General features: G+C 36.3%; 1 pseudogene; it reads right to left on the minus strand.

Annotated features, from left to right (window-relative positions):
* Positions 1 to 1,629: 1,629 nt before the first annotated feature.
* On the minus strand, positions 1,630 to 25,576 carry LOC109677242 (olfactory receptor 10G6-like; annotated as a pseudogene).
* Positions 25,577 to 26,747: the final 1,171 nt, after the last annotated feature.

Consider the following 26,747-nt stretch of genomic DNA (forward strand, 5'->3'; position numbering starts at 1 on the left):
GCCTGAAATCATAAATCACTTGCGTGTTCATTGCTTGACTGCAATTGCTACTGTGGAAGCTCTTTACTCTATGAGGATACTTATTTCACTTGATTAGATACATCATGATTTCCTTCATATAATCCAACTACAGGAGTATTGGTGAAACTTTGCCTCAGAAATTCTATACCATAATGAACAATAATAATAATATTTAATTAGTCAGTTTTGTAGGAAATCCTTTCCTGTAAAATCATCTTATACAAATAATGCTTTTAGCTCCTGTGCATTTGACATACACTTATTACACAGAATATATAAGTTCATGGATTATTTACATGGTAAGGAGGCTGAGAAAATCTTATGTAGTTTTCTTCCTTTGTCAATTTTTTATTGTAAATAATAAAAATTAATTCTCTAGTCCTCCTTTTCCTTCAAATTTTGAGTCAATCTCTAATAGTATAATTATACAAAGTTTCCTAAATCTCATAATCAAACAGATGATAGAAATATGTGAGAGGAAAGATTGAGATTAATAATTTCCCTTTCCGCTACTAGATACAAAACATATTTTTGTAAAGAATGTATTTATGCCTTGTTTTATTTCTGTGGCTTCTCAGGAAGAGAGTATTCTTGCAGACGATGAAGAAGAGTATAAGGAGGTAGAATGTCTTGTGCATAATCTAAGTTCTTTGGTTAGCAGTCGAGGCCCTTTTCAGTCCATAAAATAGTTTAGGGTCATTCTTTCACTTCAGACAGCATCAAAACTCTTCCCACCATATGACAGGTTGCTTATAATAGAGTTAAACTTGTACCTTGAAGTCTAGAATTTTCTTTTTCTTTGTAATTGCTCTTGAAATCCTTTTTCAATGAAGATATCAAAACTTTGTCAATCCTTCATAGACAGTTTGGATATTAGTCTGTGTAATAAGCAGTCTGTGATTCCTGTAGCCTGCTTGGTAGGAAACCAGAGTATCTATTTTTATAACAAACACTTAATGATCTAATTTAGACCTCACAGACACCCTGTAAGGTAGTTATTTTTAATCTAACTTAAAGCTCTAAGAATGATAAAATTTATACAAAATTATCATTAGTGGAATCAAGATTAGAATATTGGTAGGCCCAACAGGTTCCAAAATTCATGGTCAGTCGGCATGGTCTTAGTTACCTTCTAAGTGGAGTGGGAGAAATGAGATAATGACACTTTCTAAAGGGAATCTTAGGCAAGTCACTTTTTCTCCTTATAGTTGTATTTTACCATTCCAATAAAATGTGGTTTCTCCTGTTAGGTGGGTGACATTTTATTTTGGCAACCTGTACTTTTATTTTTGAAATTCCTTAGTATGTGTTATATATTTAACAAAAATTCATAACAAGTTAAAAATACTAAAATAAATAAGGCTTTGAATAGCATGTCACATACCTGTGGAGTGTAGAGCTTCGATTTTGGAAATACCAAAAATATTTTCTTTCATTGTGTCTATAAAGACATTCAGGCAGGCCGTATGGTCAAAATGTGGAAAACGTGGCTGAGTTGAAATTCAGTTTTTCTGATTTCCACTTTAAATGAATATCCCTACTCGAAATAAGGTTTGAACAGTTGCGTTCCTGAGTGGCAAAGTAGAATGGTTAGGGACTGACCACTGATCAGTTAGGGACTGATGACTCTCTAGAGCCTCTGCACAGCAGCCTTCTCAGAGCTCTCTTCATCTCTTTGTTCTGCAGAGTGTAAATGAAAGGGTTGAGCATGGGAGTGACTATGGTGTAGAAGATAGCAGGGGCGCCGGCTCCTGGCCCGCTGGAGCTAGGCTGCAGGTAGAGACAGACAGGTGGCACATAGTACAGGAGGATCACTGTGAGATGGGTAGTGCACGTGGAGAAGGCCTGCTGCCTGCCCTCGGCTGTGTGGATGCTCAACAAGGTGGCCTGTATCATTAAGTGCATCTTTTTGACGTATTCAAAAATACACGTAAGCTTTTCTCAGTCCCCTAAAGAAACTCTTCTTATCCAGGAGTGCTATTTACCTCATCTTCTCCTTTATTTGCCATAATCTGTCTCTGAGTGAATCACAATATTTCATTTTTGAACACGAATAGAATATTTTCGATATTTACTTTGCCAAGTCTGTTCTGTAGGATTAAGTTTGAACTTTTATTCTTCTGGAAGCGTTTCATAAATATTTCCCCTCATACCAATTTATTAATTACTGAAAATGAATAGCAATTTTGATCATTATTTGTAAGTACCTAAGCATTTATTCTTTGGCTGTTTTATTGATCTATGTGGATGATAAAATTAAAAAAAAGAACAATAAGTACATTGAATGTGGAGAAGCTGAAGCCCCCATACATTGCTAATAGAAATGTAAAATGGAGAATCAGCTTTTGAAAATAGCTCAGCAGTTTTCATAAAAAGTCAAAAATGAATTTACTATATATGACTTATCACTTGCACTCCTGGGAATCTAAACAGGAGAAATTAAAACATATGTCCATACAAACACTTGTATGTGAGTATTTATTGTTGAATTATTCATAATAGCCAAAGCCTAGAATTAATTAGGCTTGGTGTTCATCAACTAGTGAATGGAAAAACACAATGAGTATCATAAAATGGAATGCCATTCAGCAATAGGAAGGAACAAAATACTAAAACATTTTATAAAATGGTTGGGTCTCAGAAACATGTTAAATGAAAGCAGCCAGAAACAAAACAATCCTATATTGCATAACTTCATTTTTATAAAATGTTCTAAAAATATAAATGTATAAAGAGAAGCATAGATTATTGAATGTCTGAAACTAGAGATGAGAATAGGAAATTAGTATAAATGGGAATAAAATCATATTTCTGAAGTAATAGAAGTGTTCTAAAATTAGAATGTTGTAATAGACAACTTTGCTAATTTACTAAAAATCATTGAATTTATACTTTATTTCTCTTTTGTTTGGGTGATACTGGGGTTTAACTAAGGACCTCACACTTGTTAGGCAGAAATTCTACCACCTGACCACTCCACCAGTCATGTTTTGTGTTGGATATTTTCAAGATAGGGTCTTGTAAACTATTTTCCTCTGGCTGGCTTTGACCATAGTCTTTCTGATTTCTGCCTCCTGAGTAGCTAGGATTACAGACATGCATTGCAGAATTTGCTTAAACGGGAATTTTATTGCATATAAATTATACATTAAAAAGTTCTTAAAAGACAAGGACAAAAAAAAGGGAAAGCCTGTCAAGTGACACAAACATGATTTAAGTAAATGAAAAACTGTTCTTTGCTCAGGATAAGAAAATATTTGAATTTTTCTATCTTAAGAATTTTTTTATTGTGAAATGGTAAACTTATTGAAAGTTAAAAAAAAATGAAGGAATTCCCATATACATTGACCCAACATCCATTAATATTAACAACTGTTGAATAGATTTTATGCAGAATAGATTGATATTAGGCATTTTGGGCACTGTTAACACAGAAGCAATGTATCCTTTTTTAGGGGTCCATATCATACATGGTGTCAGCTTATCTTATTAATAGCTATGTTCAATGCCTTTGGGACATTAAATTCTAAATCTCCTCAAAATTTCACACCCAGATTTGAGAATCCATTGGTGTAAATTCCCTCAATCTTTTCACATTATTAAATCAAATTCTTCTATAAAGAAGAAGAGTCTATTCTTACCCACATATTTATTATTAAGTTATTTATTTATGTCAGTTGAGCTCTGTGATCTGTGTTATTCAAGGAGTTATAATTCAGTATGGTAGTTGTTTTATTACTCAAATTTTCTAAGCTTTGGACATTTGGAGTTCTTTTGGTTTGTCACTTGTATCCTCTTCATATCGCCTGTCTTTCCCATACTTTTTTGCTTCCTGGCACAAATTCTTTTTTTATCTTCCAAGTTCTTCTTATATTTTAATTGCCCCAAACCTAGTCTCAATGACTTCACTTAAGAGCTGTTTCATTGGTGAATGCTATTAGAAGGCAAGGTCTAAATTCTACGTGCCATCATTGCTACTGGAGTATCCTTATTCCAGAGAGGGTAAGTATCATAAGCCCTCTGAACAAATGGGAAATATGTGTGTGAATATTAACCCATTTGCGTACATGTGTCTGCATACTTCCATATTTATCAGTACACAGAGTAAGGCTGTGCATTTATGCTGGCACTTCCAGTTTCCATCCCAATACCACTCTGCTTTCCTCATTGATAGCTTCTGTCTTCAATAGCAAGCAACTTGGCTCTCATTGTCTAAATATGTTTACTTACACATTCACACATTTTCTTAAATTGCTTATGAGTTTTTAGTCATAGTTCAAAACTGTTCACTTATACCATGGCAAAAGAATAACTCGTTCATGTTTTCTTTTTATACATGCATACATTTGTATTTTTCGTTTAGATACTTAATTCATTTGCAGTTTATTTCTATGTATAGTGAAAAAGGTATAAATCTAGTTTTATCTTTTTCTCAAAATGGCTACCCACTTTCTCAGGAGCATTTACTAAGTCTCTTGTTATCACAGTGGCTAAGATGCCAGATCAACCATACACTAAATTTTCTTAAACATTTTTAGCTATTTCTTGAGCTTTTATTCTGTTCCACATGTCTAATATTCATGTATCAGTACCACATTGTTTAGTGTATACAGACTTTATCATGTCTTTTAAGGCAAGTAGGTCAAGTTCCCCTCAGGTCTTATTTTCTTTAGTGACTTTTAGCATGAATGGGTATTGAATCTTGTCAAAGACTTTACAAGTCATCAGTGAGGACTAGAGAGTAAGATGGATTTCTGACAGCCCCCACAAACTTGAAAGATAATCTTGTTTGTGACAGCATGGGTAGTTGGTTTGGTTAGTTTGTTAAATAACAGGGTGCCAATTTATAGGCAAATCATATCTATAATGAGCAACCTCTAAATAAGCATTTTAAAGCACAAACCTGCCCAGGCCTGCAGGTGACACACACCAGGAACCTGTGGCACTGCCACCACCTAAGTTTCATTATAGGATATTCTGTTTTTTTCACTTTATTCTTGTGCCTGGACTAGAGTAGCCTCTGGTCCACAAGGAGCATCCAAAATGCTAAAAATCAACACACAAGGCCCTGTGCCTTGCAGGAGCCTGGAAAGTCCCAGACTGGAGAATGGAACAATAGCCAATCATCTACCTGGGGATCCCTCCAATACCAGAGAGGAGCCTGCAAACCATTCAGGTGAGCTCGCTGCTTTCAGTCCTGAGGACTAAGACACAGACAAGCTTAATTTGCAGAAATCTGACTGTCTCCCCCCAAGAAATCTTTTGACTTAAAATATTTAGTGAAATCTCCTGCACTGCCTGGTGGTGGAGCTGTGTTGCACTTTGAGACTTATTCAAAGGAAAAACAGTGAGGGAGCAGGCTAGCCAAGCTTGAGCTTAGCCCATGAGAATAACAACTCATTCCATCACCTCTGAGAGGCTTTGCAAGTAGCTGAATCTGACTGAACCCCCAGAGAAGAGCATTTGGGCAAACAGTCTAGGCTAAAATTCCCAGACTCCCTGCTCAGCCAGGCTCAGCCACCTCTGACAAGCCTCCTAGCTAAGCAAGCTGAATCTGACTCCTCCTGCCCCCCACAGAGGAGCCTTTGCCTAAACATCCTCAGTGGAGTCCCCCAAACCTGCCCAGTGGGGGAGGGGCACCACAAACAAAAGCCTGAGGATCAAAAATTGGAGGGGAGCATACAGTGTACTGACTGAGCACAGAAGAAATCCACTGTTCTCCAAAACAGAGAAATTTGGACTTACTTTTTCCTTTTTCTTAAAGTTTGTCTTTCCCTCTTTTATTTCATGTTTTTCTCCTTAGTTTTTCAATTCTTACCCTTTCTTTTTACTTTTCCTTTTCTTTCTTTCTAGTCCATTTTCCCCACTTTCCCTAGCTCTTCCTTATAAACCACTCACTAAGTGGCTTATTCTACCACCTTATATGACACCCATCCATTCTATCCTTCTGCACTCCCTAACAATAGCATCCTCTTCCACAACAACGGAACTGCACCTCTACACACAGTAGAGTCTCGTTAACTGCAGGTCCCACACCTCACACATCTTCTTCTATCCCCATACTCCTTCTTTGTCTTCTCTCTCTTCATTATTTTCACTACCCAAATATTAATCTCTACACAAACAACATTTATTTTTCCAGCACTCTTTCGTTTATAGATAATACTGCCAAAGATTCTATTATTTTATGTAAATATATGGTTTGATATTGAATTCACAAATTTGTTATAGCTAAATTATACCTCCAGTTCAGTGCACAAGACAATAACCAATACTACTAGAATGCAGAACTTAAGTGAAGAGAAAGTCTTCAGGTGACTAAAATCCCCAATAAATGAACTGATCAAATCTTAAAACAGAAGCATGGGAAATAGGAAAAGGAAGGGGAATAGGACTCCTTAAAAGGTCAAAAACAACCCAACACATGAACACACAACAGAGAATCTGATGACTAGCAGGGGGGTGAAAACTCAGTTCCTGAGCTCAAAAGAATAATAAGAAGAATGATTAAGGAGTTTAAAGAGGACATGCAAAACAAGTTAATGAAATCCAAGAGAATGTGTATTAACAGCTTCAGAAAGCACATAAACAACTAAACAAACTCAAAGAGAATATAAACAAGCATCTGAATGAAATCAAGGAAGATAAAAAACAGAGATAAATGAATCAAGGAAGACAATATAAGACATGAAAAGGGAACTTTTATTCCGTGTTTATTGCTATATTATTCACAATAGTCAAACTATGGAAAGAGTACAGTTGCCCTGCAAATGATGAATGGATTAAGAAAATGTGATATATCATATAATTTAGCCAAAAAGAAGAATGAAATGTTGTTTGCGGGTAAATGAATGGAACTGGAGAACATCATGTTAAGTGAATTAAGTCAGGTTCAGAAAGATGAAAGTTGTATGTTTTCTCTTCGTGTGGAAGATAGATCAAAATGCAAATATAAGCATTATCATATATATGTATATACAGAACATGTCCAAAAGTGGGACTGTTACAGGAGACTAGGGGAGGAAGGAAAGAAGAAGAGAATGATAGTGAATAGTACTGAAATACATTGCATCTGTGTAAGAACAAGACATCAAAATGCTCTGAAAACTGTAAAACAATACAGGGTGGGGGGAAAAGGCAAAGGAAGAAAAACAGACAGGATTGGGTTGATAAAGTACAGTATATTGACTTGGTAAAATACCAAGTCAAAACCCACCCAAACAATGAACAGAGACTTAAACAATGAAGGGCAAGAATGTAAAACAGGACACGTTAAGGAGAGAGTACTAGGAGAAGGGGAAGGGTAAAGGAAGGTCAATATTGTTGATGTATTTTTCTACACATGTATGATTATGGAACATTGAAATCTGTTGAAGTCATTTTAAGAAAGGGAGAGGGAAAAGGAAGAACAATGGAGGGGATGAACTAAACCAAGGTATATGATATGAATATATGGAAATGTCACAATGAACAACTATTATATACTAAAAATAGGTTAAAAATAAGTTATCAGGGAAGATAACTATATTACTTTTTACTTAAATCTCCTAGCATGACATACGAAATTAGTAATTAGCTAATGTGAATTCAATTTTGTATTCCTGTAATACATTCTATATGGTCATGTATTATTTTCTTAAAGTGGTACTGCATCCTATTTGCAAATTTTTATTTAGTAACTATTTTTGCTGTACTGGCAATTGAACCCAGGGACTTGTGTATGCTAGGCAAGGACTCCACCACTGAGCTACACTCACAGTCCAATTTAGTAATTTTAAATTGACATTTATGAGTGATAATGCTGTGTGATTTTCTTTATTTGTACTGTTTTAATTTCATTTGCTTCTCTTTATGTCATTTTGTTTTCTGTTGCCAGGTTGATCCCTTAATTTCAGTATCCCTTCCTGTCCATCTAGTACCTGTACAACAATGAGCTTATTCAGTTTTCCTGCTTCTATTTCTCTCCTTTCACTGTTTAGGTGTTTGATTTCTACTTTTTTAAAATCTTTTATTCATTTATTCACATATGCATACATTGTTTGGGCCATTTCTTTCCCTTGTCCCCTACCCACTCCCCCCCTCTCTCACTTCGAGGCAGAACCAGTTTTGCCCTATCACTAATTTTGTTGAGGAGAAAACATAAGCAATAATAAGAAAGACAAAGAATTTTTGTTAGTTGAGATAAGGATAGCTATACAGAGAGATCCCTAGCTTTGCTTTCATGTACAAATGTGTTACAACCCAAGTTGATTCATCTTTACCTGACCTTTTCACTACTTCCTGATCCCCTCCCTATATTGACCTCTGTTGCTATAAGGTTTCTGTATTAGCTCCTCTGCAGTGGGGACATCAAACATCTTCATGTTTTGGGTTTCCTACCTATCCCCATTCCTCTTGTATGTGCTCTCCCCTTAGTGTGTGACCCAAGTCCAATGACATTACTACCTTTGCCCTAGACTTAAAGTCCACATATGAGGGAGAACACACGATTTTTGGTCTTCTGAGCCTGGCTAACCTCGCTCAGAAAGATGTTCTCCAGTTCCATCCATTTACATGAGAATAATATTTCATTCTTCTTCAAGGCTGACTAAAACTCCATTGTGTATAAATACCATATTTTCTTAATCCATTTGTGAGTAGTGGGACATCTTCACTGTTTCCATAACTTTTCCCAGCAACATTTGTTGAAGAGGCTGTCTTTCTCCATTTTATATTTTTGGCACCTTTGTCAAAAATAAGGTGGGCATAGCTGTGTGGCTTCATATCAGGGGCTCTATTCTGTTCCACTGGTCTTCATGTCTGTTTTTGTGCCAGTATCATCCTGTTTTTATTGTTATTGCTTTGTAATGTAGTTTGAAGTCGGGTGTTGTGATACCTCCAGCATGGCTGTTTTTTGCTGAGTATTGCCTTGGCTATTCACGGTCGCGTGTGTTTCCAAGTGAACTTTAGGGTAGAGTTTTCAATCTCTGTGATGAATGTGATTGGGATTTTGATGGGAATTGCATTAAACATGTAGTTTGCTTTTGGAAGTATAGCCATTTTTACTATGTTGATTCTACCAATCCACGAGCACGAGAGATCTCTCCACCTTCTGTAGTCTTCCTCGATCTCTTTCTTTCTGGGTGTGTAGTTCTCCTTGTTGAGGTCATTCTCATTCTTTGTTAAGTTTACTCCTACGTATTTGATTTTTTTTGAGGCTATTGAAAATGAAATTATTTCCACATATTCTTTCTCAGTTTGTTTGTTATTAGTGTATAGAAAAGCTACTAATTTTCATAAGCTGATTTTGTATCCTGCCACCTTGCTGTAGCTGTTTTTGGTGTCTAGGTGTTTTGGGGTAGAGTTCTCTGGGTCTTTAGGATATAGGATCCTATCATCTGCAAATAGGGATATTTTGACAGTTTCTTTACTTATTTGTATTCCATTTGTTTCTTTTTCTTACTTAATTGCTCTGGCTAGGAATTCCAGTACTATGTTGAATAGGAGTGGTGATAGCGGGCACCCTTGTCTTGTTCCTGATTTTAGGGTAAATGGTTTCATTTTTTCACCATTAAGTATGATGTTGGCTGTAGGTTTGGCATACATAACCTTTACAGTGTTGAGGCATTTTCCTTCTATTCCTACTTTTCTTAGAGCTTTTATCATGAAGTGGTGTTGGATCTCATTGACAGCCTTTTCTGTATCAATTGAGATGATCAAGTGTTTTTGGTCTTTGCTTCAATTAATGTGCTGTATTACATTTATAGATTTGTGTATATTGAACCACCTGTGTATCCCTGGGGTGAAGCCAACTTGGTCGTGGTGAATGATCTTTCTGATGTGTTGTTAGATTTGGTTTATCATTATTTAATTGATGATTTTGCATTGATGTTCATTAATGAGATTGGCCTGTAGTTTTCCTTTTTGGAGATGTCTTTGTTTGGTTTTGTGTTGAGTGTAATACTGGCTTTATAAAATGAGTTAGGCAGTGTTCCTTCCCTTTCTATTTTATAGAACAGTTTAAGGAGGGTTGCAATTAGTTCTTCTTTAAAGGTTTGATAGAATTCAGCAGAGAATCCATCAGGTCCTGGACATTTCTTTTTTGGGAGACTCTATTGCTGCTTCAATTTTATTTTGTGCTATAGGTCTATTTAGGTGATTAATATCCTCTTGGTTCAATTTTGGATGGTCATAAGTATCTAGAAATCTGGCCATTTCTTCAAGATTTTCAAATTTATTACACTATAGGTTCTCAAGGTAGTCTCTGATGATTTCCTGATTTTCCATGTTGTCTGTTGTTATCGCCCCTTTTGCATTTCTGATTTTACTGATTTGGGTTTTTTCTCTCTTCATTTTAGTCAGGTTTTCCTGGGGTCTGTCAATCTTATTTATTGTTTTAAAGAACGAACTTTTCGTTTCATTGATTCATTGTATACTTTTTTTTTTCCTATTTGCTGATTTTTGCCCTTATTTTTATTATTTCTCTCCTTCTACTTTTTTTGGGAGTTGCTTGTTCTTGTTTTTCTAGGAGTTTGAGGTACAGCATTAGGTCATTGATTTGAGATCTTTCTGACCTTTTAATATAGACACTCATGGCTATAAACTTTCTTCTTATGACTGCCTTTTCTGTGTCCCATAGGTTTTGGTAGGTCATGTTTTCATTTTCATTAACTTCCAAGAACCTTTTAATTTCCTCTTTTATTTTGTCAATGATCCACTGATCATTGAGCAATGTGTTGTACAGCTTCCAATTGTTTACATGTTTTTTTACTGTTGTTTTTGTTGTTGAGTTCTAGTTTTGATGCATTGTTATCAGATAGAATGCATGGTATTATTTTTATTTTCTTATATTTGCTGAGGCTTGCTTTGTGCCCTGAGATATGATCAGTTTTGGAGAAGGTTCCATGGGCTGCTGAGAAGAATGTATATTGTGCAGAAGTTGGATGAAATATTCTGTAGACATCAGCTAGGTCCACTTGATGTATGGTGTGATATAGTTCTAGGATTTCTTTAATGATTTTTTTGTTTGGATGACCTATCTGTTGGTGATAGGGGGGTATTTAAGGTTTCCCACTACCACTGTGTTGGAGTTTATATATGTTTTTAGGTCCTTCAGAGTATGTTTGATGAAATTGGGTGCATTGACATTGGGTGCATATAGGTTGATAATTGTTATTTCCTTTTGGTGTATTTCCCCTTTTATTAGTATGGAATGTCCTTCTTTATCTCGTTTGATCAATGTAGGTTTGAAGTCTACTTTGTCTGAGATAAATATTGCTATCTCTGCCTGTTTTCAGGGACCATTGGTTTGGTAAATCTTCCAGCCTTTCACTCTCAGCCAGTGCTTGTTTCTGTCAATGATATGGGTCTCCTGTAAGCAACAGATTGTTGGAGCTTCCTTTTTAATCCAATTTGCCAATTGGTGTCTTTTGATGGGGGAGTTTAGTCCATTAACATTCTATGTTAGTATTGGTAGGTATGTGGTGATGCCTATCATTTAGTTGTTTTTATTGTTAAAGGGTTTTATTGTGTGCAGCTGAATCAGTTACTCTTTACTTTCTTGACTTTTCTTCTCCTGTGGATTGGTATTCCCTGCCCTTTCATGGTTTTGTTTGCTTTCATTATCAGTGTGCAGAATTCCTTGATGAATCTTTCATAGTTGTGGCTTGGTGGTCATATATTGTTTTAGTTTCTGCTTATCATGGAAGACTTTTATTGCTCCATCTATTTTGAATGATAGTTTTGCTGTGTAGAGTATCCTAGGGTTGAAGTTATTCTCATTTAGTGCCCCAAATTCCTCACTCCATGCTCTTCTTGTTTTTATTGTTTTGTTGAGAAATCTGCTGTGATTTTGATAGGTTTACCTTTGTGTGTTAGTTTTTTTTCTGTCTTATAGTCTTCAATATTCTTTCTCTATTCTCTGTGCTTGTTGTTTTAATGATTATATATCATGGTCTAGTTCTATTTTGGTCAAGTCTGTTTGGTGTCCTGGAGTCTTCCTGTACCTGAATACTCATAGTTTTCTCTAGATTCGGGAAATTTTGTGTTATTATTTTGTTGACTATGTTATGAATTCCTTTTGCTTGTGCCTCTTCTCCTTCAGTTCCCATGATTCTCAGGTTTGGTCTTTTGGTGGAGTCAGTGAGTTCTTGCATATTCTTTTCATAGGTCTTGAGTTGCAGGACTAATTGGTCTTCAGTTTTTCCTAAAATTTCCATTTCATCTTCAAGTTCTGACATTCTGTCTTCTGCTTGTTCTAGTTTGCTGAAGTAGCCTTCCATTGTGTTTTTTATTTCTGTTTTATTCTTTTTTCTATGGTGTTCCATATCATAGGTCACTTCCTCTTTAATATTGTCAATTTTCGTCCTTAATTCATTTATCTCTCTATTTATGGTGTTATCTTTTTCAATTTTCTTTCTTTTTTTATTGTTTTATTATTCATATGTGCATACAAGGCTTGGGTCAATTCTCCCCCTGCCCCCACCCCCTCTCTTACCACCCACTCCACCCCCTCCCTCTCCTCTCTACCCCCTCAATACCCAGCAGAATCTATATTGCCCTTATCTCTAATTTTGTTGAAGAGAGAGTATAACCAATAATAGGAAGGAACAAGTGTTTTTGCTGGTTGAGATAAGGATAGCTATACAGGGAGTTGACTCACTTTAATTTTCTTTGCGTGTGTGTTACCTTCTAGGTTGATTCTTTTTGATCTAATCTTTTCTCTAGTTCCTGATCCCCTTTTCCTATTGGGCTCAGTTGCTTTTAAGGTTAACTGTTTTAGTTTCTCTGTGTTAAGGGCAACAAATGCTAGCTAATTTTTTAGGTGTCTTACCTATCCTCACTCCTCCCTTGTGTGCTCTTGCTTTTGTCATGTGCTCAAAGTCCAATCCCCTTGTTGTGTTTGCCCTTGATCTAATGTCCACATATGAGGGAGAACATACAATTTTTGGTCTTTTGGGCCAGGCTAACCTCACTCAGAATGATGTTCTCCAGTTTCATCCAGTTCATTTAGGGCTCCTATGAGTTCATTTATTTGTTTTTGTGTTTTCTCATATTCTTTATTTTTGTTGTCTTGGAAATTCTTGAGTGCCTCCTTATGTTTTGGTTGACCGCATCTAGTAATATCTCCATGAAATTCTCAGTGATACTTGCAGGATTTCTTCTTTCAGATTGTTCTTGTGGGCTTTATTGGGTTCCTTGGCATAGTTCATGTTTGTTTTGTTGGAGTCTAGAATTGGGTATCCATTTTCTTCATTTCCCTCTGAATCCTGTATTAATTTATTTTGGGGGTGGGGAGAATAGTTTCCATCCATTTTTTGTCTTCCCATCACTCCACTTGTTGCTGTTTCTGTCCCTGGTCTGTGTAAGGTAGTATTAACTAACTTAAGCTAACAACACAAAGAAAAATAAAAAAAGAAAATGAAGAAATAAGAAAGATTATAAAAAGAGAGGACCAAAGAAATCAACAGGAAATAGTGGTGGACAAACAGACACATAAAAAATAATTCCAGGTTCAGGAACAATGAAATTTCAGACTTTTTTTTTCTCTTTTACTCATATGTACATACAATGTTTGGGTCATTTCTTCCGTCTACCCCCAGCACCCTCCCTTACCCCTCTGCTCCCACCCTCTACTCCCTTCATCCTCACTTCCAGACAGAAACTGTTCTGCCCTTTCTCTAATTTTGTTGAAGAGAGAGTATAAACAATAATTATAATGACAAAGTGGTTTGATAGTTGAGATAAGGGTAACTATGCAGGGAGATTCCTAGCACTGCTTCCATGTCATATGTGTTACATTCTAAGTTTATTCTTCTCAGACTGAGCTTTTCTCTAGTTCCTGATCCCCTTGTCCTATTGGCATCAGTTGCTTTAAAGTTTCTGCATTAGTTCCATTGCATTGATGACATCAAATACTATCATGTTTTTTGGATTTCATACCTACCATCATACCTCCCTTGTGTCCTCTTGCCTTATCATGTTACCACAGTCCAATCATCTTGCTGCATTTACCCTTGATCTAAAGTCCCCATATGAGGGAAAACATTTGATTATTTGTCTTCTGAGCCTGGCTAACCTCACTCAGGATGATGTTCTCCAGTTTCATCCATTTACTTGCAAATGATAAGATTTCATTCTTCTTCATGGCTGATTAGAATTCCATTGTTTATAAATACCACATTTTCTTAACCCATTTATCAGGAGTGGGGCACCTTGGCTGTTTCCATAACTTAGCTATTGTGAATAGTGCTGTAATAAACATGGGTGTGCATGTGCCTCTGGAATAACCTGTGTCACAGTCTTTTGGGTATATCCCCAGGAATGGTATTGCTGGATCATATGGTAGATCAATGTTTAGATTTTTAAGAAACCTCTAAATTTTTTTCCTGAGTGGTTGTATTAGTTTGCATTCCTACCAGCAGTGTATGAGGGTTCCTTTTTCCCCATATCCTCACCAACACCTGTTGGTTGTGGTGTTCTAATGATGGCTATTTTAACAGGGGTGAGGTGGAATCTTAGTGTAGTTTTGATTTGAATTTCCTTTATGGCTACAGATGGTGAGCATTTTTTCATGTGTTTTTTAGCCATTTGAATTTCTTCTTTTGAGAAAGTTCTGTTTAGTTCAGTTGCCCATTTCTTTATTGTTTCATTAATTTTGGGAGAGTTTAGTGTTTTGAGTTCCCTGTATATTCTAGTTATCAGTCCTTTGTTTGATGTGTTGCTGGCAAATATTTTCTCCATCTCTGTGGGTCGTCTATTCAGTTTAGAGACCATTTCTTTTGTTGAGTAGAAGCTTTTAAATTTCATGTAGTCCCATTATTCCATCCTTTCTCTTAGTTGCTGGGCTGCTGGGTTCTATTGAGGAAGTCTTTGCTTATACCCATTACTTCCAAAGTGTTTCCTACTCTTTCCTGTACCAACTTTAGCAGTTTGGGGTCTGATATTAAGGTCCTTGACCCGTTTTGAGTTGATATTATTTCATGGATCTAGTTTCAGTTTTTTGCAGATGGCGACCACTATTCCCAACAACATTTGTTTAGTGACTGTCTTTCTCCATCGTATACTTTTAGCACCTTTGTCAATAATAAAGTGGGCATAATTGTGTGGATGCATATCCAGGTCCTCTATTCTGTTCCACTGGTCTTCATGTCTGTTTTTGTGCCAGTATCATCCTGTTTTTATTGCTATTGCTTTGTAATATAGTTTGAAGTCGAGTATTGTGCTACCTCCAGCATTGTTGTTTATGCTGAGTATTGCCTTGGCTATTCACAGTCTCTTGTGTTTCCAAATGAATTTTGGGGTAGATTTTTTGATCTCTGTGATGAATGTCATTGTGATTTTGATGGGAATTGCATTAAACATGTAGATTACTTTTGGTAGTATAGCCATTTTTGCTATTTGATTCTATCAATCATTGAGCATGGGAGGTCTCTCCACCTTCCTCAATCTCTTTCTTCAGGATTTTGTAGTTCTTCTCGTAGAGGTCACTCACATCTTTTGTTAATTTTACTCCTAGGTATTTGATTTTTTTTTTGAGTCTATTGTAAATAGAATGTTTTTCATACATTCTTTGTCACTTTGTTCATTATTAGTGTATAGAAAAGTTAATGATTTTTGTTTGTTGATTTTATATCCTGCCACCTTGCTGTGCCTGTTGATGGTGTATAGGAGTTTTGGGGTAGAGGTTTTTGGGTCTTTAAGGTATAGGATTATATCATCTAGTAATAGGGATATTTTGACAGTTTCTTTACCTATTTGTATTCCTTTTATTCCTTCTTCTTGCCTAATTACTCTGGTCGGAATTCCAGTACTGTGTTGAATAGGAGTGAAGACAGTGTGCATCCTTGTCTCATTCTTGTTTTTAGGGAAATTCATTCTTAGTCATTCTGGTGTTACTTTTTCAGCATCCAGTCCTGATTTTGGTATTTAATCAGAAGCTCTGTGTCTTAGTATGGCCAGGTAGTTGGGAAGTCTTGCCATGTCTTTTTCCCTGTCTTTCAGCAGCTTCTGCTTAGTCAGCTCCTCCCTCAGTGAGTTGTGGCCCATCCTCAGGCTCTGGAGATCAGCTCTGTGGCCCCCTAGCTATCTTGCTTTGGAGTTAGGTTTTCACTGTGTTGGTGTATTGGGGGCTTGCTTCTTTGCCTCACGCCCTTTCTCTGGTGCAAGGTCAGAGATCTGTTAGCCAGCTCTCTTCTGTCAGCGTGTTATGCTGGTTTGGTGAGTGTTTTTAAATTTTAGAACATTGTCTGACTTTGGATGTTGCTCACTGGCTCAGGAGATGAGCTTTGGGGACCCCTATCTGCCTTATTTCAGACAGCAGCTTATTACCCGCCCACTGTTGGCCCTTCTGCCTTTCCAGTCTTTGTTTACTGAAAGTTCCTGTGGAGATGAGCTCCTTGCCTCTATACCCTTCTCTGGTGCAGCAGCTTATCACCCACCCTCCTTGTCCCTCTCCCTTCTCCAGTGCATTCAGAGCACCCTGCCCCCTCTGCTGCATGTTCCTTATGTGTTATTCAGGTTTTATTTTTTGGTGGGTCAGGGATCAGTCTGTCCAGGGAGCTGTGCTGGTTTACCCTAAGGGTGGTTGTGGGAGTACCACATGCCACTTATTTGCTCACCTTTTGGTCTATGTCTACCAAGCAGGTTTAGAGCCAGTGTCTGGCAGTGTGGGATCCCTCCTGTTTTCTCTGCATAATTTGGCATGGAGAAGCCCTGTTTGGGCTGAGGGTTCAGGTTGTCAGAGTTTTATTCTTCTTGGTGTTTTTTTTCTGCCAAGTGTGGCTCCAGTGTCTCAGCAAAATTCTTGATCCATGGACCTCATACTGTCTGACTTTGCCCTCTAGTCGCCATCTTGGATCCTCAAGAAATGACTAATTTCAAAGAAGGATTTCTTTTCAAAGAGAAGTGTGTTGTCACTTGCATTTCTTGTCAAAGAGAAGTGTGTTAGGTCCTTCTTGTTCTGGTTGCTATGCCTGATTTCTACTTTATTAGAATATATAACTTTGTTCATTAGTCTTTAATCCTCTTCCACATTTGTTTAGTTTTGGATATATATTTCTGCAAGTTAAAATGTTCACTATTTGTCTTTTGCTGAGGTTTGCCCAGTCATTTTCAAGTTGGTTAATATTCATTATTTAGGAAATTCTTTGGTAAGGGCTGATGAATGCAGAATTCCTTAAGTTCTTATGTGTCAAATGTTTCACATGACTTCTGAATACTATCACTGAATAATGTTCCTCATTTTTGCATTATTATTGCCTTGCTATGTATATTGGTCACTTTGATGACCACCTTCCTCTTTTTCTTTCCTCCTTTTCTTCTTCCTCCTCCTCCTTCTCCTTCATCCTTCTTTTTCTTCCCTCCTTTTTCTTCTGCTCCATCTTCTTCTTCTGTTTCCCCTTCCTCCCCTCTTCTTTTCTTTCTTCTTCCCCTTTCTTTGCAATACTATAGACCAGTACCTCCATTTATGCTCTGAAATCCCTCTATCATTTAGCCATGTCCCCAGACCTTTTACTTTTATTATTTATTTTTTTGAGGTAGGATCTCCATAATGTCTGGGATGCTAAGTAGCTAGGATTACAGGTGTAAGCCATCATATTTAGAGGTATGATTTTGTGTGTGTGTGTGTGTGTGTGTGTGCACGTGTGTGTGAGATGCATGGTCTAATTCTTTTGCCTTTGTGAAGGATTTGATAATTTGGTTGAAGGTTGGATAATTTTATATTTATATTTAAAACATAATGGTTTTACTAAGATCTGTCTTGGATATAACTTTATGTGTTAGTTCAGAAACTAGGCTTTTTTTTAAAAAACATACTTATTGAATTAGCATATTCTGGACATCAATTTCAAAACAAGAAAGTAGTCTAGTGGAGTGGCTCAAGAGGTTGAGTGCCTTCCCAGCAAGTGTGAGGTCCTGAGTTCAATTCCCAGTACCACCAAAACCAAATCAAGACACCAAACTAATAAATTTTATGTGAATAACTTTATGAATATAGATGCACATGAAATAAGAAAATGCATTTGATAACATGAATCATATTTGCATTTAAGTCTATTTTTATATCACAAAAATATTATAATTCACCACATTGAGAAATTAATGAGAAATATCCAATAAATTCAGAAAAGTATTAAATAAATTTCAATAGTCATTATATCAGTAAAATAATAAGGAAGTTTAAAAAGCATGACAAAGAATTGCTAGCTCAACTGTTGTAGAAACTGCCCATTTAATGTTGAAAATTTAGATGAATTCCTTTTGCTTATTTTGTTGTTGTTGGTTTTTGGTGGAGTAGGGGTATGAACTCAGGGCAAAGAAGGAGCACACAAGCAGGTGTTGTACTGCTTGAGTTATATCCTCAGTCCATTTTTCTCTGTTTATTTTGGAGATGTAGTCTCATGACTATTTACAGAGTGGTCTCAAACTGCAAACCTTTTGATCTCAGCCTCCCACATAGCTAGGATTATAGGCATGAGCCACCAGAACCTGGCTTGAATGTCTCTTTAAGTTAGTGAAAAAACAATATGCCCATTTAAAATTTCCCTACTCTGTATTTTCTGATGTTACTAGGCAATGCAATAAGCTAGAGAAAAGAGAACATGGATATGTTTTGATTCTAAACATTCCTTACATTTATTGAGTGACATAAAGGAGAAGTAAATGTTAAATATAAATTCATTTATATTTTCTTACAATGTACACAATGAATAATAAATGTGAAATGAAGTAACTTGTTTTTACTGTGAAAGATGAAAAATTGGGATCCAAGGGCTTTATCAAGCCTGGAGGTTAAAGGCACATTGTAAGTACTTAGGCCTCTACAATGTAGATCCAGTTGTCAACACTTATGTCTTTTTAATGAATGACAGGAAAATCCAAAAGAAGATATCTGGTATTTAGGTTTTAGGGAAGACAGTAGTGAAATTTAATCTCATAGCATTTGCTTTTACTATTTAATGAGAATGTGAAAATTGTTCGTTTTATTTCCATTTCTTTATCACTGTATCTTACAGCAATGTATCTGAATGAAACACATTCAGTGAGATTGTTTTTTTCATGCAGAATGATTATTTTTTTCTTTTTACATGAAGACTGAACAAAAGGAGAACAATAAAAATATTTATTTCACATTTTGTCTTTTCTTTTCTAGACAAGAACTTCAAAATCAAAACAAAAGAAATCACAGGCAAATAATATAACATGTAAGATAACTCAGCAAACATTTAGAGTGTGAAACCAATATTCAAAAATCAGTCAGCACCTTCTGCGTCTGTTGGTAAAAATGAACAGCAGCCGGGCGTGAGACTCCATTTCCAAAATAGCCACAGCACGATGGCTGGAGGTGTGGCTCAAGCAGTAGAGCACCTGCTTTGTAAGCATGAAGCCCTGAGTTCAAACCTCAGTTTCATAAAAAAAGGAAGAAACAAAAAGAACTGTTAAGCATGTAGCTTAGTATAAAAATGTAGGAAACTAAGCAAAATGTCTGAATAAACTCTTTTCAGCCATTGGACTAAATAGAGTACAGGGATATTATTCTTGCAAGAAGGAAAACTAAAGAAATAAATCCTAGCACTGCTGAAATTAGAGGCAGTTCCAGGTTGCCACACAGCATAACACCAGAGCATTGGACTCCTCAGAGCTATTGTCTTAGTCCTTGTTATATAAGACCTAAAGTACAACTGCCCTGCACCTGTCATAAAAACCAAAAAGAAGCGTAAAGTTAATAACTAAAATGGAAAAGATTCTGAGCCAGAGTAATCATAGTTAAAATAGGGTGAAAGAAAAGTTTAGTGAACTTGAATACATAGTATTAGAAATTGCCAAAATTAAAGAATGTAGGAAAAAAATATGGAAAAGAAGAACAGAGCCATAATCATGTGTAGGATAATTTTAAGTGCATGCAGTAGGAATTTGCAGGAACAGAGTGGGTTAGGTACAAATATTTGAGGAAAGCATGGTTAAAACTTTTCCACAATTTAAGCAAACATAGATGACAGATAAGTTCAATAAATGTCAAGTACTGCAAATGTTAAAAAATAAGGCATACCACAATCAAAATGCTAAAAATAACTCATAGAAAACCCTTTTTAAGTAGATTGGCATCTAAATTAGACTATTGTTTGTATATAGTTGAAATCAGGACACTTAAATCTCTACTAATTAGTTCTTTGAAATTAATGAAATAAGGTAAAAATACACACTAAATAAACAGAAATAAATTTTTAAACAAACCACATTTGCTATATTTCATTACCTATACCATACAGCATATAAAATGGTGCATGAGAATAATTTGGCTAATGACTTTCCATCTTGACAAAAATTTTCAATTTTGTTGTGATATTTCTTTTCTTATCTCTTTCTCAAGAATACTTTTGTCCCTTACACCTAGTTTTGGGAGCATTTACCACCTCCATTTATTGATGTAGTAGGAGGGAAAAAGTTATAGAACTTTTGAATCTCAAAATATAGGTAAACTTAGAGATCATCTTGATTAACTTTATTCTACAGATAAAGAAAGTTAATGATAAGCAACTAAGTGGAGAGTGATAAGCAGAAATATCCTCTAGTAATTTAGAACTAAAGACAAATCAGAGTTCTTGCTGTGTATTAAAAATGAAAAATTACTATAAAAGTGATCTGAGCAGACAACTTAGATAGAATGTTATCCAGTCATGACAAGAAGCAATATATTACTTAAAAGCAGGGCAGTCTGATGAAGTGTGTTCAGGAAATCTTGAGCCCCTAAGAAATCATGTTCAAAGACAGAAAAACAAAGTTTGAATAGAAGACATGTCATGTTAAAAACAGATTGTATATAATGTGGAAAGTAACTATTTTTAAGATAATTTCTAAAAGTAATGTGAACTGAAGATGCCAGAAATATTTTTGTTTACTACTTCACAAAATATCCTGAAATTAACCTAAATAAATTTGAGAAAATACCCCAAAATTATCTGAACATGAATAGAAAAGAATGGTAAAAAGCCTTACTGGGTATTTAAGGGTATTTTAAAGCCTCAGCTATTTAAAAAGTTTGGTACTAACAAACACTAAATTAATGAAATCTGGATATATATTAACATGTACATATGAATTTTAGAATAGGAACTCAAAAAGTCAAAACATACTATTAAAAGTTTAAACAATAGTTAAGTTTATTAAATTTTTAAGTACTGAAGTATCTACAAAGCACTACTTTTTCTCTCCTGCTATTTTTCTCATTCTCATGGTTAGATAACCTCAAAACAAATCTAAAATCATAGTATCTTATAAAAGGTGAATTTGAACAAAATATTGCTATATGTAGCATGGAGAGTTCAAATTCTAGACACAGATAAGTTCATATATTAGCTGCATTGCTTTTTAAAAATATGGACAAAAAATAAAATAAAGTTTATTCCTTTTTGTTTTTTGTGGTAGTTTTCTTTATAAAATAATGAGGAATATGTGTATTTCTTCATTAAATATAAAGCAACAAATGAAGAAGTTTCTTGGGGTTGAAGATTGGCTCAGGTGGCCTGACCCATTAAGCATGAGGCCCTCCATGTTAACCCTAGGACTGCAAAAAGAAAAAAAGAGTTTTTTTCAATAACTCTTCACTTTTTGGCTCATTGTGTCTGTCATTGGGTCTGATGAGAATTTGGTGTTCATGTTTATCTGACTTCCAGTTGGGCTCTGTTCTGTGCCACAGGGCCTTATTAAACCCAGCTTCTGCCTCGGTTTGTACATGAGGTGCCCATTGGCACTGCAGTTTTGTGTATTGCCAAAGACAGTTGGTAACTGTCTCGGGCTGCTCTTCCTAAGATAGTTAATTAGGTTTCTCTAGAGCATTCTTCCAGGATTATCCCTAGGGGGTTATTTTTTCACATCACATGAAAAATTCTAAGTACCCTCTTCTTCTAACTAGGTCTTAAAAAACACTCAAAGCACACATTATCTTATATTTTCCAGAATCTAGCTTTGTAAATTCCAGGCCTAAAGTCTCTTTCTTTATTCTCTTCTTTTCCTGAACAATATTATACAATGGAGTATGTCAATTGTTTCTTAGTCATTTTGGTCAAATATTTCCACCATGTTTCATATCTAAATGAATTTTCTTCTCTAAAGATTAGAAAGTGGTCTGGAATAGACAATAATGTCACTGATTTGGAGTTACACTGAATGCATTTGTGCTGAGTGGAATTGAATTGCCTGTTTATACATATTTTGATGTTTAACTTTGCATCTCTGTTGTTAACAACAGACAGCAAGGGAATTCTCTGACACCACACATTTCTTACAAAGTTTCTGGTACTGAGCAATCAGTAGTCTTTCACTACCCTAGTTTTTTTTTTTTTTAAATAATTGTGGTTGAGTCTGGGGAATATAGTGACCCTTGGGCTGTATTTATCAATGTACTTACTTTTGGAACATCAGCAAAAGCATATGTAGCATGCAGGGGTGCAGAGAATGAAGAACACCCTTCCACTCCACTTAGGTTCTGGCAAGATTCTTACAAGAAAGGCCACTAGCATGGGCTGCAGGTCACTGTTTGATCATCTTCTTGAAACCATGCTATACTCCACCCTGCTCCACACTCACACCCAAAACTACATAACAAATACAGGAGTGTGGTAGCACATGTACCTGCCCATCATCTTGGATGATCTGCTTTAGATGCCAGGCGCTGGTGGCTCATGCCTGTAATACTAGCTACTGAGGAGGCAGAGATCAGGAGGATGGTGGTTTGAAGCCAGCCTGGGCAAAGAGTTCATGAGACCCTATCTTGAAAACATCCAACACAAAACAGGGTTCACAGAGTGGCTAAAGTGGTAGAATGCCTGCCTAGAAAGCATAAGGCCCTGAGTTCAAACCCCAGTACTGCAAATAAAAATAACTTCCCAAAAAATGCATGGAAGATTAGGGAGTTCAGTTAAATTTGCAGGACAAGGGGCAGGAAGCTTACCTTGACTTGACACACCTACTTCAACTTTACCAAAGTGAAGATCTGTGTAAACTCAGATGACTAAACCTATGCAGTTTATGGTCCAGTGCACATGTAAGGTATTCCTCACATTAAGGTGAAATTGCTCCCTCAAGTTCAAGTCCAAGGTCATCTCCTATCTTCTTCTCCAACGTAAAAGGCAGAAGAAATGAAGTTTGGGAAAGCCACTTATTTCCTTGAATTTCAGTTTTCCAACAGTTACATGGTAATAATAACATTAGCGTTACATAGTTTTTGTGAAGGTCAAATCAGAAGGTTATTTGTATCAACAGAGATTATAAATAATATACTCATAGGTGGATTTCACTAAGAAACAGAGCTTTTATGTGAACATTTCAGGATTGTGGACTTTTCCTTCAAGGTGCCATCTTTGATAAGTGGCTTCAATTGACTTTAATGGTAGTGAGGGAAGATAAGGAAAACAATCTTTGAGAGTAGGTTAAAATGTGGAACTTTCCAGGGTCCCATCTCTCCTTTCTGAGAGTCCTTTCCTCTCTACATGGATCCTTTCTCTTTCTGTCTTAAATCTTTCCAATTATTTGCTATCCTATCCAATGTCTTCCATTTCTGTGTCTACTGCTTGCCTGTGATGAGGAAGTCAGTTGGTCTGCACTTCCTTGAGGCCCCCCCGCTTCCATAATGCTGCCTTCCTCTCTTTGTTGCGGAGTGTGTAGATAATGGGGTTAAGCAAAGGAGTGATAACTGTGTAGAAGACAGCTACCACCCCATCCAGGGGTTCCTGTGAGCCAGGCAGTAGGTAAATGAAGGTACAGGGCATATAGTAAACAATAACAACAGTGAGGTGAGCAGCACAGGTGGAGAAAGCATTGCTGCACCCATCTGATGACCAGATTCGCAGGATGCCAGCCACAATGTAGCCATAGGAATTGAGAATGAGCATAAAACAGGTGAGGGCCAGGAATCCAATGTCCACAAGGGTGACTAGTTCATTGATGGTGGTGTCAACACAGGCTAGATGGAGGATGGCAGGGATTTGGGCCACAGAATGGCAATAGGAATATGAAACTTGTTTGGAAAAATGACTGGATGGTCCCTCCCAGCCAGGTGCCCAAGGCCAGGAAATTACAGACACTGTGGGTCATGATAGTAGCATAGTGTAAAAGCTTACAAATGGCCAGGAACCTGTCATAAGCCATGAATGTATGAAGAAAGCATTCATTGCAGCCCAGAAAATGGAAAAAAAAGTTGGATTACACAATCCCTAAAGTTATAACCCTACTATCCACCAGAAAGCCAGACAGCATCTTGGGGAAAAATAGCAAAGGAAATGGTCATATCCAAGAAGGAGAGGTGACATAGGAACCAATACATGGGGTGATGGAGCTGGATGTCCACCAAGACAGTGAGGATGATGAGCCCATTACCAGAGATGGTGAGGAAGTAGATGACAAGAGTAGGAAGAAGCAGTGTCCCCAACTCTGGTTGGTGCAGAACAACCAGACTGAAGTGTGACACAGAAGTCTGGTTTCCACTGCACATTTCCTTGCTGTTCACATCTGCCAAAGGAAGTAGCAGAGTGGAAAGTTTAATATTCCTGAAACATCTCTAGGCATGACTCAGGAACTTGGTCACTCTCAGATCTGGTCAGAAGAGTCTCTGTTTTTGTCTTTGTGTCTCTCTCTGGTTCTTACTCTCTTTCTTTGCTTATTGTTATGTTTTTCTCCTTTTATCTCCCTAACTCTGAGATTTTTCTTGGTTTGGGGGAACACTAATTTTGTCCAAAATTAGAGGTTACAGAGTATATATGCAGTGGCCATTCTTTACCCTTAGTTTTGCTTTCCAAAGTTTTAGTTACAATCAACTGCAGACCAAAATATTAACCTTGACTTTCAAGAGAGAAAGATCACATTCACACAGATTTTATTAAAGTATAATGTTAGAATTGTTCAAAATTATTATAAGTTATTGTTGCTGATCTTTTACTCTGTCTAATTTATAAATTTATCATGTATCTAAGTAAAGGAAAGAACAAAGCATGTATAGGTTTTGGTACCATCCGTGATTTCAGGCATACACTGGGGGTTTTGGAACCCATCCTCATGGAGTGGGGGTGGTACTATACATAATCAGGAAACTGATGATAAGAACATGTACAGAGTATTTTAAGTCAGGATGAAATACAATCACATTAAAATTAAATCGGTTGATAAAAAAATACACATCCTGTTGTTTTTCTTCAGTTTGATCTATGATTTATATGAGAGTCAGATTGCAACTTATTCATTTTCTAAGAACCCAAGAGTTAGAATTATATTTCTTAATTTAAGTGTGCCCAGAAAAAAATCTCTTTTAATTACTGTACTGGGGAGTACATTGTGACATTTACAAAAGTTCTTACAATATATCATAGTTGAATTCACGCCCCTCCATCATTGTCCTTCCCCCATCCATTCAAGTCTATGTAGATAATTGTTATGGATTCATCCAGCTCTGGGAATAGAGTACATTGTAGTTCTGAAGTACAGCTGGGAAAACTATAAATCAACAAATATTTGTTAAAATATTTCTTGTTTAATGTTTAATTGTCAGAGCTATCAGTGGGACCTTACCTGTGTGAGTTGGCATCTGGCCTTGTGAGAAAGCTCCAAGGAACTGGGGCAAAAGTCTCAGACCAGACCTTGCCTGTGTGAGTTGGTATCTGGCCTTGTGAGAAAGCTGGGCATCCAGAAAAACAGTATTCAAGGTTCCCAGATGGCTTCATGTACTTCAGTTGTAAATAAGAAAGTTATGTTGACCTTGTTCTTCTCCTGCTCCTCTGTTCCCATTTTAAAGGAGACATAACAAAGAGTTAATTTTAACTATGCTTCCCTGTACTAATGTAAACTTGACATGTAATACTTGGCATACTTTTTCTGACCAAATGCTCTCTGTGTAAAAGGAGTTTATAAAAAGCAAAGGATGCTTCATTAAGGTGGCTACTGAGCAGGACTCAGTAGTCCCCTCATCTTTTTACGGATTTGATCACCCAGGTTCTGTTGGAAAAATTATAGATCAACAAATATTTTAAAAAACATTTCTTGTTTAATGTTTAATAATACATTGTAATTAAGTTGAGATATTATTGCTGTGCATTTTTGAAAGAAGCATAGTTGTGAAATACACATTGTCCTTGGTCTATTTTTTGGATGAGCCATTTTCTATTAAAGAATCATAAAAGCCAACATCAAGTATTTTGGCTTGTATTTATCAATATATTTCTGTATTGCATGGACATGATTTCCTGGATTTTTTTTTTACTTCCTCATGGATGTAAGTCAGTATTCAGATTTTGCTAATAGATAATTCTACATAGAAAGGAAGAAGAATGGGACCTAAAACTTCAAGCATCTATTCCTCTCCTCACAGGAAGCACTCCTGACTTGTGATATCCCAGATGAGAACATGTATTTATAAAGAATAAATGAATGCTTGACTACAAAAAAGGATTTGGTTCCAATGTGAATTCTTGGCCTCAAGAAGTTAGGACAGAACTTTTGTCTCTATTATTGAACCAAAGCAATATTCAATATTGAGCCTTGACCTCCCTTTCTTTTCCAATTGACTTTCTACATGAATGGATACATGGAAAGACGTGGGGAAACTTCTTCAGTGAGGCCCTATATTTTCTTCTGCTTTTGAAGTAGAAGAGAAAAAAAAAGACTGGTGGAAAGAATTTAAAACTATAACAGCTCAGTTTTAGCAAAGACTGGCAGATACTATTTACATGCTCTCTAAGGCTGAGTAGGAGGAACAGGTG

The sequence above is a fragment of the Castor canadensis genome, chromosome 2 (assembly GCF_047511655.1).
Source record: "Castor canadensis chromosome 2, mCasCan1.hap1v2, whole genome shotgun sequence".
NCBI classification, from domain to species: Eukaryota; Metazoa; Chordata; class Mammalia; order Rodentia; family Castoridae; genus Castor; species Castor canadensis.